A 13,019-nucleotide genomic window follows, 5' to 3' on the forward strand; every position below is an offset into this window, starting at 1 on the left:
TATAGTGGGCACTGTGCGGGGCGGAGGGTGGAGGGTGAAAGCCTGGAGGCAGAACTCACCCACCACCGGGCGGGTGGGGGACAGAGCCCAGCAGGAGGCTGTGGGGCGGGGAGCAAGGGCTGAGGTGCGGCTCTGCAGACGCGGGGGGCGGGGTGATGCTCTTGGGTGCCCGGGAGGGAAATTGGAGCGTGGCGGGAGGGAGGGGGCGACTCTTAAAGGCACAGGGCGCTCAGAGGGGGAAGGCCCTGCTTCCGACCAAATGGTTCTTCCGCAGATGTGCTGGACGCTGAGATTTGGAGATCCCCCGGGTTTGAACCTTCAGAATGGGAGTTTGGCCAGCTCAATCCTCCAGAGTCAGAATTACTTTATTCGCATGCAAGTGCCTCCTTTTCCTTCTTGAAGTGGGAAAAAGAGGTTTCTTCCTCATATGGTTGTTGTACAAGTTAAACGGGATAATGGCTGCGAACAAGTCCCTGATACCTAGTAAATGTTCAATAAATATTAGTTATCTGGGACTCTGGACACTAACAACGTAGAGACACTAACGTAATAAAAATGGCGGGGTGTGATTGTATTTATTTCAAGGAAGGTATCCAAAGTAATCATGGAAAAATTAAAGGTTTTTTTGAATTTTCTAACACTTTTACACTTTTTCCATGTAAGATGGTGTTTTATTCTAAATGACATGAAGGCATGGCCATCTTTTCAGTGCTTAAGAACTCTCAAAGGTTTATTCTGGCCTTTCGGTGGCTTCTATTATTCTAAGGGTTTCAGGGTACTGGCCTCCTGGATATTCCTCAAATACAGAAGGCCCACCTTAGGGCCTTTGTACATGCTTTCTCCTTTGCCTGGAAAAATTTTCATCCCATCCCCACATGGCTGACGCATCTCATTCTAGCCTCAGCTTAGGTGGATTCTCCAGAGAGGTCTGTCCTGACCACTCTGTTGTAGCCCGCCCATTCTGCAGCTCAGGTGCACAGAATCGCTTGTCTGTGGCACATTTTCATCACTGCCCATATTTAACTCACCTTATGTTTGTATTTATTTATATATAATATAATAAAAGCTAAGGGGTCCCTGGGTGGCTCAGTGGACTAAGCATCTGTCTTCAGCTCAGGTCGTGATCTCAGGGTCCTGGGACTGAGCTGCCTCTCATCCTGCTACTTCCTAGATGGGGGCTCTGCTTGTCCCTCTCCATCTCCCTCTGCCCCTCCCCCACTTGTGTTCCCTCTCTCTCAAATACATAAATAAAGTCTTCAAAAAAGAAAACAGGGGCGCCTGGGTGGCTCAGTGGGTTAAAGTCTCTGCCTTTGGCTCAGGTCATGATCCCGGGGGCCTGAGATGGAGCCCGACATCAGGCTCTCTGCTCATTAGGGAGCCTGCTTCCTCCTCTCTCTCTCTGCCAGCCTCTCTGCCTGCTTGTGATCTCTGTCTGTCAAATAATAAAAACAATCTTAAGAAAAAAAAAACTTTAAAAAATAAAAAAGAAAACAGTTAAATCAGCAACCAGCACAAGAACCGGAACATTGACAGTAACCAAACTTCTATGAACTCCTTTCCCAACCCTTCTCCCTTCCCTTGCTTGAGGTAATGTCTATCCAGAAACTTCCTTTACATTAAAAAAAAGTAGGGGGGAGCATGGGGTGCCTGGGTGGCTCAGGTGGTTAAGATTCTGCCTTAGGCTCAGGTCATGATCTCTAGGTTCTGGGATGCAGCACCACGTCATGCCCCAGAGTGGGCTCTCAGCTCAGTGGGGAGTCTGCTTTTCCCTCTCCCTCTCCCTCTGCCCCTGCCCCACTTGTGCTGTCTCTGTCTCTCACATGAATACATAAAATCTTTAAAATAAAAAAAAAACCTCTTAACAGATTTATGAAGATATAATTCACAGACCATACTATTCAGTCATTTGAAGTATGTGATGCGGGGCGCCTGGGTGGGTCAGTGGGCTAAAGCCTCTGCCTTCGGCTCAGGTCATGATCCCAGGGTCCTGGGATCAAGTCCCGAATTGGGCCCTCTGCTCAGTGAGGACCTGCTTCCTCCTCTCTCTCTCTGCCTGCATCTCTGCCTACTTGTGATCTGTCAAATAAATAAATAAAATCTTTAAAGTATGTGATGCAATGGTATATACACAGAGTTGCACAACCATCAATTTTAGACTATTTTCATCAGCCCCCAAAGAAACTCTGCTTGTTATCCATCTCTCCTCCATCTCCTCTACCTGTACTCCAACCCCCACCTCTAAGCAAACATTAGTCTACTTTCTTTCTTTTTTTTTTTTTTTTAGTATTTTATTTATTTATTTGACAGACAGAAATCGCAAGTTGGCAGAGAGGCAGACAGAGAAAGGAGGAAGCAGGCTTCCTGCTGAGCAGAGAGCCCGATGCGGGGCTCAATCCCAGGACCCTCAGATCCTGATCTGAGCTGAAGGCAGAGGCTTAACCCACTGAACCACCCAGGTGCCCCACATTAGTCTACTTTCTGTCTCAGTGGACTTGCTGCACCATAGTAGTGTGTGAGGTTTGTGTGTGAGGGTTGCGATTTCTCCTTTCTCTTACTTTTGAAAATACGATTTCTTAAAAATATATTGTCTTGCCTTTAGCTTTGTCAAAAAGGTATCATGCTGCATTTAATATTCTGGTATTTACTTTCTCACTCAGTATTACAGTGCTAAGATTCACCTAAAGTATTGCACGCGTGTGGGGCTGATTCATTTTCCATTGTGGGGATATGCTACAGTTTTTCTATCTGTTGACCCCATTCATGGATAATTGGATTATTGCCAGGTTTTGCCCTTATGAAGAGTGTTACTGTTACCAATCCTAAATATGTGCCTGGAAGTCAATCATGGAAACTGTGATGGCCACATCTGAGGACACGTGAATGCTAACTTTTATTAGGTGATGTCAGACTTCCCAGTTGCACCAATTAACTTTTTCACCAGCAGCACAGAAGAGATCCTTTTCTTTCCTTAATCTTTTTTTTTTTTTTTTTTTTTTTTAAAGAGAGAGAGAGAGGGAGCATATGCACTACCCTTATGCCTGTGGGGGCATTGAGGGGGGTGAAGAGGAAGAGAGAGAATACCAGGCAGGCTCCATGCTCAGCCCATGGAGGGACTCAATCCCAGGACCCTGAGATCATGACCTGGGCAGAAACCAAGAGTTGGTTGCTTAATCAACTGAGCCACCTAGGCACCCCAGAAGAGATCCTTTTCAGCCACATCTTGTCCGAAGTTCGATGTTGTCAGACGTCTTCATTTTTGCCCATCTTTTTGTTTGTTTCATGGCAGTTTTCACATTCTGGAATTATTTTATTTGTTCACTTGGTTTTTGCCCATCTTCTCTCCAGTGGAACATAAGACCCAAGAGGGCAGAGATTTTTGTCTGTTTTGTTTTAGGGCTCTATCCCTAGGAGAGTAGGAGGCACATAATAGGAGCTCATTAAATATTTATTGAGTGAATAAAAGGCAGTGTTCTATCGGGAGTATACACTCAAATTCCTATGGGAGCCCGGAGAAGAAGGTAAAATTTTGGAAAGTAAAACCTAAAACTCCAGCCTGCCACTGAGATGTGGAGGTTATCAATGCACACAGGTTACCTTGAGTCCTTTCAAATGGGTGCCCCAATGTCTGAATCTTGTAGGCCATAGGTTTTTAATGCTGGGCTTACCACTGAGCCGTTCTGTGTAGATTGCAATAGGAAGACAGTGAGGTTCTTGAAGAGATGATGACCACCACGGCCCAGTGGGCCAGGCCACCATCACCTCTCTTCTGGGCACCTGCCAGCCTCTTCGTGGCTGCACCCACCAGGTCTCCTTCCATTTCATTCTCCTACCTGAAGCCAGAGTGATGGTATTTTCTAGTCATAAATCAGATTGTGTGTAAAAGCCCTTAAAGCCCTTCACTGGTTCCCACATTACTCTCAAGATGAACACTAGGCTTTTATGGGGCCCACCAGGCCAAACTTGATTTGCCCCCACTCATGATCTGATCTCCTTTTCTGCTTTCTTTGTCTTGAACCAGTTTCCAACCACATTAGTGTCTTCAGTTTGTGGGACAAGCTCACAGACTTAAAGTTCCTCCCCACACGGGGTGTTGTAAGTCCATTCCCTCACCCCTTCTAGCACTCCTACCTCTGTCTCCCACCTTGTGGCTCTCCTAGCCCCATGTCCCTTCCCCTCCCTTCAGTGTATCTGTGGTCTACCTGGGTCATGTGACACTCAAGACAGAGAACTTTTTTTTTCTTTTTTCTTTTTTTGGAGAAGGTGTGGGGGTGGGAGTGGAGCAGCAATGGAAGAGGAACAGAGAGAAGTTTTTTTTTTTAAGATTTTATTTATTTATTTGACAGACAGAGATCACAAGCAGACAGAGAGAGAGAGAGGGAAGCGGGCTCCCCGCCTAGCAGAGAGCCCGATGTGGGGCTGGATCCCAGGACCCTGGGATCATGACCTGAGCCAAATGAAGAGGCTTTAACCCACTTAGCCAGCCAGGTGCCCCATCTTTTTAACACCGATATCTTCTAAATTACATTATTTACTTTTTCCTATTCTTTTTCTTTTTTCATTTTTTTTAAAATTTTGTAAAAATATTTTATTTATTTCTTTGACAGAGAGACACGGTGAGAGAGAACACAAGCAGGGCTTGTGAAAGAGAAGCAGGCTTCCCGCTGAGCCGGGAGCCCTATGCAGGCCTCAGTCCCAGAACCCTGGGATCATGACCAGGGCAGATCTGAGAAGGCAGGCCTGAGACATCCAGGTGGCCTCCCCCTCCCTTTTTAAAAGATTTTATTTATTTATTTGTCAGAGCACAAGCAGGGGAGAGACAGGCAGAGGGAAAAGCAGGCTCCCCACTGAATAAGGAGCCTGATATAAGACTCGATCCCAGGACCCTGGGATCAAGACCTCAGCTGAAGGTAGCCACTTAACCAACTGAGCCACCCAGTCATCCCTAACTGATAATATTTTCAATAATACTCATAAAATGCAATAACACTAATGATAATGGCTGGAAAAGAAATGTAGATGGTGAAAATATTCTTTCTTTGAACTTTTTATGTGTAATCATGTCAGCAAAAACAAACATTACAGCGCAAAAATAGGAAAAGAGTATTGAATCAATAGTTTTCAATTACGCTGAGATATTTCTTTGGGGAAAAAGAAAGAGGGAAGCCTGGGTGGCTTAGTTGGTTGGGCAGCTGCCTTCAGCTTGGGTCATGATCCCAGGGTCCTGGGATTGAGTCCTGCATGGGGCTCCTTGCTTGGTGGAGAGCCTGCTTCTCCCTCTGCCTGCCACTCCCCCTACTTGTGTGCTTTCTCTCTCTCTCTCTGACAAATAAATAAATAAAAATCTTTAAAAAAAATTATTTACATAGTGATCATTTGCAATGATAATTATGTCACATTATGGTTTAAACACAAGAAAACACTTTGAAAATAAAAATCAATTTTAAGGGCGCCTGGGTGGCTCAGTGGGTTAAGCCGCTGCCTTCGGCTCGGGTCATGATCCCAGAGTCCTGGGATCGAGTCCCGCATCGGGCTCTCTGCTCAGCGGGGAGCCTGCTTCCCTCTCTCTCTGCCTGCCTCTCCATCTACTTGTGATTTCTCTCTGTCAAATAAATAAATAAATAAAATCTTTTTTAAAAAAATCAATTTTAAGATTAAATATATTACTCAAATTTGGTAAAATGTAATTTTATCAGGGGTGCCTGGCTGGCTCAGTCAGTAGAGCATGAAACTCTTCATCTTAGGATTATGAATTCAAGCCCCATGGTGGGCATGGAGCCTACTTAAAACAAAACACAACAAAACAATAATTGTATCAAATGAAATTGTAAAGTAATGTAATATAATATAGTGTAATAATACAATTTTACTAAATAATAAAATTTGTAGTTGCCACACTATGGTTCACTCTTTGTTTCACTGAAAGTTTCAGGTGGTCCTATTGAATGACAGAGTTGAAGAAACTCAAGTTCTGGATCTTCAGCTTCATAATCACTGTGCTGTCATTGCTTATTTTCTTTTTGGGTTTTTTTTTTTTTAAAGATTTTATTTACTTATTTGACACAGAGAGAGAGAGAGATCACAAGTAAGAAGAGAGGCAGGCGGAGAGAGAAGGGGAAGAAGGCTTCCCACCAAGCAGAGAGCCCGATGAGGGCCCAGATCCCAGGACCCTGGGATCATGACGTGAGCTGAAGGTAGAGGCTTTAACCCACTGAGCCACCCAAGTGCCCCTTATTATATTTCTAATAGACAAGGCTAATGTATAGAAGATGGAAGTTTTTCTCATTTTAGCAAAATAAAAAGTGAGCAAACTTTTGCCTATCCCCAAATTTTAAAAATGTGTGTTTTTTTGTTTTGTTTTGTTTTTGAACAAGGAGGGTTTTTTTTTTTTTTTTAACTTCTTTGTGAAATGTTGAAGTCTTAAAAATCCTGCCTGAACACTGGATGGCCAATCCATGAGATGTAGTTTGAAACTCAGAGAAGCACAAGACCGGAAGGAGAGACCAGAACTAGGGACATATTTATGGGGAGAAGAGGACAATGGCAGAGTCATTTTAACAGCACCAGCACAACTGATGGAATGGGGGTTAATCAGATTGGGAGAAGGCAGGGGAAAATGACTGGATGGGGGAGGGGATTTGATCTGGGAGCAGGTGCTGCCTGGTGACTCTGAGATCACACAGCACTGGTACATCTCGTCATTTCCTGGAGTCTAATCTTTACCCCTACAACCTGACTCTAAAATTCATTAGACTTTTTCCTTTGGCAGTGACCATATTGTTTATGATGAAAGGGATACTATTAATAATTATGCTGGAGCAACAGAAATAAACTGAGATGACCTGGTAAATCAGGAAGTAGGTCATCCTCATCTTATTGGCTAAAGGTAGTGGATGCCCTTCGATGACTCAGAATTCTGTCAAGCATTCCAGATACTGGGATGTGTCCAAACAATCAATGTGTTCAGGATTTGAAGTAAAAATGTATTCAATATAATTAGTCTTTAGGGAGTTATTTCAACTCATTAGTTTCCATTTTCTTATCTGCAAAATGGGAGAGTATAATAGTTCAGGACATAGGACATGGTAATGGTTCAGTGAGTGGTAGCTATAACAAAAGCAACAACAAATAAACTCTTGTGTGTCTTCTCTTAAAAAAAAAAAAAGGCACAGGGGCACCTGGGTGACAGAGTTAGCTAGGCGGCCAACCCTTGGTTTTGGCTCAGCTTGTGATTTAGGGCAATAAGATCAGCCCCAGTTGGGTTTTGCACTCAGCATGAGTCTGCTTAAGTTTCTCTTTCTCTCTGCCCACCACCACACTCTTTCTCTCTCTAGAATGAATTTTTTTCATTCTAAAATTTTTTAAAAAATATTCTATTTATTTATTTCACAGAGAGAGATCACAAGTAGACAGAGAGGCAGGCAGAGAGAGAGAGGGAAGCAGGCTCCCTGCTGAGCAGAAAACCCGAAGCGGGACTCGATCCCAGGACCCTGAGATCATGACCTGAGCCGAAGGCAGCGGCTCAACCCACTGAGCCACCCAGGCACCCCTAAAAATTTTTTTTAATTATTTATTTGTTGAGAGAGAGTGAGAATGAGAGAGATCACAGAGGGAGAAGGAGAAGCAGACTTGCCACTGAGGAGGGTACCTGATGTGCAGGATCCCAGGACCCTGGATCATGACCTGAGCTAAAGGCAGCTCCTTAAACAACTGAGGCACCCCAAATAAATCTTTTTTTTTTTTAAGAAGGCATCAAAAGCAAAACTATAGAGATAGTAAAAAGACCTGTGGTTGTCAGGGTTTGAGGGAGAGAGGGTTGAAGAGGTGAAGTACAGAAGACTTTTTGGGGTGACGAAACTCTTCTGTATAATACTATAATGTTGAATCCATTACGCATTTGTCAAAACCCATAGAAGTGTACAACACAAAGGGTAAATGCTAATGCATGAGAATTAAAAACAACAACAACAACAACAACAACACTTAAAGCATCTGGAGAATCTCAAGATGGAATGCAGAATGTAATGAAACATTCAAATTATATTACACATGTATAAGACAATCCCACCAAAGAGGATGGGAAAAAGGCACTGGCTTAAGTAACTTCAGAAAGGAGTGGCTCTTGTAAAACTAAAAGCAAAAGAAAGTGTACAGAAGTACTGCACTCTAGTTGATAAAGTTTTCTACAAGGGTATGGGTCAGCAATGCTGATGCTGCTATACTTGCACACGGGACTTGAACAATTAGGTGAATGGATGGTGGATAGTGGGAGCCAGGTTTCTCACTGTTGGAGTGGGAATTTACAGATATGCAAGGAGAGAAGGCTATAATGATTCATGTGGTAATGGATTAGAGTTGGAAATATAAATATGAACTCATGTTTGGTTTAATATAGATACAGACAGTTACATACAGAAATATGTATAGTGTTTACACACAAGTTAATATATACACATATATTTCTTTGTTCTATTTTTTAAAGATTTTATTTATTAATTTGACAGACAGAGATCACAAGTAGGAGGAGGGGAGGAGCAGGCTCCCTGCCAAGCAGAGAGCCCAATGTAGGGCTCAATCCCTATACCCTGAGACCAAGACCCGAGTCGAAGGCAGAGGCCCAACCCATTGAGACACCCAGGCACCCCTATTTCTTTGTTCTGTTAGTTGAGAAGGCTTAAAAGAAATGACACCTTAATAGCAATGAGCACACTTAGCACCAGATCTTGATTTCTAATACCATTCTCCAATGGGAGGAATCAGGACTTTTGAGAAACAGCTAGTTCTAGACTGGGGCAGGAAATATGCAAGAAAAACCTGCGGTATCACATAGTGCAAGAAAGAAGGAAATGCCCAAGAACAACAGCAGTAAGAAGAAAGGACACACAAAGATGGGGGGCATGTATAAGGGACACAGGAGTTACCTGAGCTCCCAATGGCCAAAGCTGGAACCCTTTGAGCAATAAAATTAAGTAGTATTGGATTATAACCTAAAGTATGAAATAAATACCTGTGAGTCCATACTGATATAAATAAATAACAGAATAAGTAAATAGAAAAGACAAATCTTCACTGCAGAAAAATTCCAAATAACTTATGTAGATACTCTCCTCTCAAGGAGGGGTGGAACATAACTCTTCATCCTTAGGTTGGGCTGAGCATAGTCACTTCCTTCCAAAGAGGACAGTATGAAAAAGGAAAAAAGAAAAGTAACTTCTCAGTGGAGAAACCTAACAAACTCCTCTAATCAAGGTTAACACCAATAGTACTAAGTCACGTCTGAGAAACTGCCAGAGGCCAGAGGAACGAAGGCATTATGGGATAAATGAGATTCCCATCCTGGATGGGATCCTGGCATAGAAAAAGACATCAGATAAAAACTAAGGAAATATGGGGTGCCTGGTGGCTCAGTGGGTTAAAGCCTCTGCCTTCAGCTCAGGTCATGATCTCAGGGTCCTGGGATGGAGACCTGCATCGTGCTCACTGCTTCCTTTCTTCTCTCTGCCTGCCTCTCTGCCCTGTCTGTCAAATAAATAAATAAATAAATAATCTTAAAAAAAAAAAACAAAAAAAAAAACAAAACTAAGGAAATATGAATAAACTATGGACTTTAGCTACTAATAATGTATCAGTATTGATTTATTAATTGTAACAAATGTATCATGTTAATATAACATGTTAATAGAGGAAACAGGGTGGGTGGGGGATAAAGGACTTTGTATTATCTTCACAATTTTTCTATAAATGTAAAACTGTTCTAAAAAATAAAGTTCATTTTGGGGGCACCTACATGACTCAGTTGGTTAAACTTCACACTCTTGATCTTAGGGTCCTGAGTTCAAGCCCTGTGTTAAATAAATAGAAAATAGAAAATAAAACTTTGAAAAAATAAAATAAAGTTTATTTTTTAAAATAACATTAATTTTTTTTTTTTAATTTACTTATTTGACAGAGAGAGACACGGCGAGAGAGAGAACACAAACAGGTTGAGTGGGAGAGGGAGAGGCAGGTTTCTCAAGGAGCAGAGAGCCAGAGATGGGGCTTGTTCCCAGGACACTGGGGTCATGAGCTGAGCCGAATGCAGACACTTAACGGTTGAGCCACGCAGGCGCCCCTGACGTAAGGTTTTAAATACACATTTAGTTTATTTAGACTTTAGAGTGTCAAAGCCATTACACAACGTACCGTGAAAGTGGAATTTCTTCAGTGGGTTAAAATAAATATTCATTTATCCTACACTTTCACTACGTTTCGAATTCAGGCAGGAGTTTAAACGGATTAAAAGTTGGCTTTCAGTTACTTGGGTCAATGTCTCATGAACTCAGCATCGAAATCACAGCATCTTTAATTTGTATGTATTTGAAATACAAAGAAGGGAAGATGACTGGTTCCTTGATCATTTTAAATTAAGTGAGAATACCTATAATGAAAGAAATCCACATAGAGCAGATATCCCCATTGCCTGCATTTTCACTGCCTCAAATTTAGTACAGAATGACATATATTGTTGTGTAATTGGAACAATTTCTTTCTCCTTAAATAAAATACCAGTCAAAGATCATTCAGGCTGCAACTGACAGAGGCGTTACTACTAGTTCCTTCTAATTTAGAGAATTCCTTTTTTTTTTTTTTTTTTTTTTTAAATCGAGTCTTGTTCCTACATTGAAGCTAGAGGGAGAGCGGGGTCGAAGCTCATTGGTGGTGTGCCTGGGCCGAGGGCAGGGCTCTAAGCCAAGGGGCCTGCCCATTGGTGGGCTGCTGGGCCGCTGAGGGGCGGGGGCGCCTGGGATGGAGCTCGAAGCCCATTGGCTGTGTCGCTGGAGGATGGTGTAATGGACCGCCAAGGCCTGTGCAGCCGGTTTCTACGGCAACGGAGGCTTGAAAGAGCCACTCAGATTTCGGCGTTCGCCCCCAACTCCCCCTTCCGGAGGGGGCAGGGCGGCCTGGATTTGAGGGCCGGAGAAGGAGACGTGGGGGCTGGGAGTTAAGGGGACAGGGCCTTCCTCTGACCAAAGCTACCTAGCAAAGCAACAGTGGAACTGGGTTCGAGGAACTTGGGTGCGTGCTCACCGGGTGGAACAATCAGCCAAACAGAAAGCCATTAAGAAAAAAGAGAAAAATGACATAAAATTCTATCCGCCCTTGACTTTTTCATTGGTAATGTTTTGCATGTGAACGAGCACAAAGCCTGGCACAGAGTAGGAACTCAATATTCAATGGAAGGGAGGAAGGGAGGAAGGAAGAGAAAGGAGAGATGGGGGTGGGGATGGGGGGGGGGATCCTTGATGTGGGCAACGTGGCGTGAGACAAAGTGCCCGCCCTATTGGGGTGAAGTTCCACAGACAGACCCCGAGAACTGATGGAGTATGACGCCTCAGAAGGAGAGAGGGGTCGCCTGGTGCGCTGGCACGAGGGAGGGGGAGGCACGCAGGATCGTGACTGGGTATTTGGAAGACCTGATTGTGCAGTAAGACTCCCTGGGTTCACATTCCCGCTGGCTTTGCCACTCGCCAGCTGCCAGGGCTCCAACTCTCCAGATCCAGTGTCTTTGTGTTTGGGGAATAATAATACTTCACTGAGTTGGCGTCAGAACTGAGTAGAGATAATGCATGTCAAGTTCTTAATACAATGCCTGAGACATCCTAAGCGTGCAATCACCAGTAGCTGTTTTCATAATTGAAGAGGGGTGGGATCTGCCTAGGCAGAGAGAATGGGGTGCTTATATGGTTATTGGGTAAGGAGGGAGTAGGGAGGAGCTGTGTGGAAATCCTACAAAAGAGACCAGTTTAGATGTCATAGAGAAAATCATGGCAGATGATAGCCGGAGGGCAAACAAGAGAAAAATAAGGAGGGGTAGCTACTGTTCGCTGAGGGCCTGGCACTCTGCCAAACCCTTTGCATGAATTGTTTCATTTCATTTTCTCACCATCCCTGATGAGGCAGTTATCATTAAACTCATTTTTTTTCTGGTAAGAAAACAGGCCCAGAGAGGTTTATGTGGTTTGTCTAAGCTAAGAAGTGACAATCGAAGAGAGGCATTTGTGGGGCCTGGACCAAGGGTACAGTTGGAGGTCCACATATCTCTAAAGAGTTAGAAGTTATACATCAATCTAATGGGCCGAATGCAATATGTTTTCTTCTCCTTCTTGACCCATATATCCTCAGAAAAACCTGGAAGGCAGGTTCGAATTAGAATTCCAGGACCCTTGAAGTTCTGAGCCAGAATGTGTTGGTCCAAGGAGAGCAACTGGATTCTGCGTCCTGCCCGTGTCCAGCTACCTCCCATCCCATCAGTGAGGGACCCAGCCTGCATGAGTGGACGGCCCAGCCGCCACATCCATGCTGTCTCTTGGAAACCGCTACTTTGAAAACTAAGCCTCAGGTCTATAAGGTGTGCATTAGGCAGTGTACTTTGCCCTCAGCTGAGAGGGACCCAGGGATGAGACCCGTGAAGGCTCTGCAAATGAGCTTAGGGATATTTTGGAAGGGAATTCTGGGGTCTTAGGAAATGTTCTAGAAAGGGAGGACACAAACTCGGCGTTGGGAGCCGTTCCTCTTGTACCTAGAGAATCTTTACTCCACCTCCTGAGGAGGAGAAATCAGATCTCAGGCCAACAGCTACTCTTGTTGTGATGAGAGAGAATTGAGGCTGGGCATCTGGAACCCAGGAACCAGGTACTCTCTTCTGTGCCTCCCTGTGCCAGGGGACACAAGGGCTGTCTCAGGGATATGCCCTCAGAGAACTAGGGGAGGATGGGGCTGACCACTCAGGCTGAAGGAAACCCTTAATCAAAAGTGAAAACACAAAAGGAGTGAATTCGTTTTTTAAAGTTGAAAGAAGCCATTTTCAGTATAGAAACAGTGCAGGTGTGGTAAGAGATATTTTGAGTATCATTAAAGAAGGACAAGTAGAGGGGTGCCCGGGTGGCTCAGTTGGTTAGGTGTCTGTTCTGTTAGTGAACTCAGGGTAGCAAGATTGAGCCCCACCTCCAGGCCCCGAGGCCAGCTCTGCACTCAGCTGGGAG

At 44.0% G+C, this 13,019-nt stretch overlaps 1 protein-coding gene across 2 annotated transcripts in view; it reads left to right on the forward strand.

Annotated features, from left to right (window-relative positions):
- The first annotated feature begins 10,926 nt into the window (after positions 1–10,926).
- LOC309872158 (uncharacterized protein C20orf96) overlaps positions 10,927–13,019 on the forward strand; it is a 38,643-nt gene continuing 36,550 nt past the window's right edge. Inside the window, exons 1-2 of one of the 2 annotated variants that reach the window (XM_082745878.1) lie at positions 10,927–11,151; positions 12,561–12,669. The gene's annotated coding sequence lies outside the window, so the exon portion shown is untranslated. The remainder of the gene's footprint in view (positions 11,152–12,560; positions 12,670–13,019) is intronic. The other variant, XM_082745879.1, reaches the window with a different exon arrangement.

The sequence above is a fragment of the Mustela nivalis genome (assembly GCF_964662115.1).
Source record: "Mustela nivalis genome assembly, chromosome: 8".
NCBI lineage: Eukaryota > Metazoa > Chordata > Mammalia > Carnivora > Mustelidae > Mustela > Mustela nivalis.